Source organism: Rhinopithecus bieti, unplaced genomic scaffold, assembly GCF_001698545.2.
Source record: "Rhinopithecus bieti isolate Rb0 unplaced genomic scaffold, ASM169854v2 scaffold_83116, whole genome shotgun sequence".
Taxonomy (NCBI): Eukaryota; Metazoa; Chordata; class Mammalia; order Primates; family Cercopithecidae; genus Rhinopithecus; species Rhinopithecus bieti.
Window position 1 is genome coordinate 35,207 of NW_016834736.1, and position 3,218 is coordinate 38,424.

Genomic DNA, 3,218 nt, shown 5'->3' on the forward strand with positions numbered 1-3,218 from the left:
ATTCTCCTGCCTCGGCCTCCCAAAGTGCTGGGATTATTGGCCTGAGTCACTGCGCCTGGCCTGTAAACTTTTTTGAGTGTAGGGACATTTTTGTTTCATCTCTGTATTTGCAGTGCCTGACATATAGTAAGTGCTCAGGAAATGTTTGATGAGCAAAGTACACCACAATAAGTGTTCCAGCATTTCATTAAAAATGGTGGACTTCAGCCTGGGCAACATAGTGAGAGACCTCATCTCTACAAAAAATAAAAAGATTAGCTGGGTATGGCAGCATGTGCCTGTGGTCCCTGCTATTCAAGTGGCTGATGTAGGAGGATCGCTTGAGCCCAGGAGGTTGAGGCTGAGTGCACTTCAGCCTAGGCAACAGAGCAACACCTTGTCTCAAACAACAACAAAAACAGAAAAACAAAACTTGTGGACTTGGAAGTGGAGGGTTGTGGGGGGAGGGAAAATGGGTGAAGAAGGGGAGGTGGCTGGGGAATGGGTGGGGGCCTGGCGGGAGCAAGCAGTGGAGCTGGGGTCCCTGAGCTCTGTCAGGAGGAAGCCAGGCTGCACTTTCTGGGCAGTCGGAGGGGACAGGTGGCACCAGAAGGCAGGTGGACTTAACCTGTTGGTGACTGCGGCCTCTGCCCGTCCTGCCTTGCTGCAGGTGCCTTGGATGAGGCTGCCCCACACACCCTGAATGATTTTTATAATCAGTGGATAAAGTGGGAGAAATGTGGAATAACTTCAAATACAGGTAACAGAATGTCTTCAGTCGTGAGGGAGTAAGCCGTAGTGAAAATGTGGGTATGAACTCTGACAGATATTTGTCAAAAAGAAAAAACATCAATATAGGAGACTCGGCTGCTCAGCAACAAAGTAGTCCCTTAAGAGAAAATGTTGCCTTACACCTGGCACGCCAGGCCCTTCAAAGAATTCTTCAAGGAGAAACCAACATTGTGCCACTGAAATCCCTCAAATTGTTGAAATAAGTATCAAAAGGATAATGATTTTGTGTTACCCCAGGAACAAGACTTGCATGAAGAGATTCCTACTTTTGACATGCTCCATGGGGTGGTAAGAGAAACATTTCTGTTATAATGACCCAGGATTCATTGGATACTGATAAAAAGCTTGGTAGAACTCAAAGTGGACTTCAAAGGAAAGAGAGGTGCTAAGCTCTGTACAGGACACGGACAGTGTTTCCAGAAGAACCAGAAGAACCGTAGGAAAGTCGCTCTCTGAGACAGGCTGCAGGATACTGTGGGCTTGTGTTTTCCCATGAGAACGTATAAGAAGAAGTCAAAGCCTCTCTTTTCCAATTAAAGAAACATCTCTTTCTGAATTAATGCTGGAGAAATGCCCTTTTCCTGCTGGCTCAGATTTAGCCCCAAAATGGCATTTGAATAAGCAGCATACAGCTCCTGTGAGCCCACATTCAACATTTTTTTGTGCATTTGATTTGTCTTTGGGGTTTTTTTTTTTTTTTTTTTTTTTTGAGACGGATCCATCGCCCAGGCTGGAGTACAGTGGTGTAATCTCGGCTCACTACAACCTCGGCTCACTGCAACCTCCGCTTCCCGGGTTCAAGCGATTCTCCTGCCTCAGCCTCCTGAGTAGCTGGGATTACAGATGCCCGCCACTACGCCCAGCTAATTTTTGTATTTTTTAGTAGAGATGGGTTTTCACCGTGTTGTTCAGGTTGGTCTTGAACTCCTGACCTCAGGTGATCAGCACACCTCGGCCTTCCAAAGTGCTGGGATTACAGGTGTGACNGATTCTCCTGCCTCAGCCTCCTGAGTAGCTGGGATTACAGATGCCCGCCACTACGCCCAGCTAATTTTGTATTTTTTAGTAGAGATGGGTTTTCACCGTGTTGTTCAGGTTGGTCTTGAACTCCTGACCTCAGGTGATCAGCACACCTCGGCCTTCCAAAGTGCTGGGATTACAGGTGTGACCCACCTCACCCAGCCCCATATTTAGTTTCTATAGAAGATGAAGATAGTTTAGAGAGAGAAGACCGCTTAGTATTGAAGAAGGGGTTGATCCCCCTCCCGATGCACAAATACATACATTTGAAGCGACTGCACAGGTTAATCCATTATATAAACTGGGACCAAAGTTAGCTCCTAGAACGACTGAAGTAAGTGGGGACAGTTCTGCAGTTCCATATGCTAACTGTGACCTGAAAGAGGATACAGCCACCCTGTGTTTGCAGCCATGGAGGGCAGAAGCAGCATGAGGTACATGCCCATGTTAGCAGACAGGGAGCTTGGGAAGTCCACACACAGACTGATTACATACATTGCTTCAGACTACAGGGAATCCTTGTTATTGGAGAGTGATGGATCGTTTTGAAACAGAAGCCCTTCTAGAAGGGAAACGCAAAGACACATTTTTGCTCAGGGACGCTGGGCAAAGGGACTGCCTCTTCTCTGTGAACTTCTGGGGCTACAACAGATCCCTGCAGGCCTGAATTGAGCAGTAATCACAACTTTGGTTTTGATGCCCATGACCCCTGTTTATTTCACTCCTCCACTATAACAGGACTTGAAGAACATGATAGCAGCCATAAAAAAAGGATGAGTTCATGTCCTTTGCAGGGACATGGATGAAGCTGGAAACCATCATTCTCAGCAAACTAACACAGGAACAGAAAACCAAACACCGCATGTTCTCACTCGTAAGTGGGAGTTGAACAATGAGAACACATGGACATGGCGGGGAGCGGGGTGTGGGGGAACATCACACACCGGAGCCTGTTGGGGGGTGGGGAGCGAGGGGAGGGATAGCATTAGGAGAAATACCTAATGTAGATGATGGGTTGATGGGTGCAGCAAACCACCATGGCACATGTATACCTATGTAATAAACCTGGACGTTCTGCACATGTGTCCCAGCACTTAAAGTATAATAAAAAAGAACATTATAAAGATCCCAGTTATTGCATGTTTTTTGAACTGTTGCTTACTATATTACTAGATAGGACTTTCCCTTTTAGCTGTAGTATATCTGTTGTACAGTAATCTGCAGGTGCACTACATATGATGGAATTAATGGGCCTCCTTTACCATCAATGTTACAGGATTTTTAAAAAGAGTATTATTATAAACACAAATTTTGGGTTCGCTGGTTAGAACGAGAACCAGTCAAGGCAAAGTAAACTCTCCTGTCCCCAAAGGGTGTGAACCTGGTCTGCTTTCATGTGCATCAGACATACACCTATAATGATGCTA

General features: G+C 46.0%; 1 pseudogene; it reads left to right on the forward strand.

Moving 5' to 3' along the window:
* Positions 1 to 502: 502 nt before the first annotated feature.
* Positions 503 to 2,458, forward strand: LOC108524652 (suppressor of cytokine signaling 5-like; annotated as a pseudogene).
* The last annotated feature ends 760 nt before the right edge of the window (positions 2,459 to 3,218 follow it).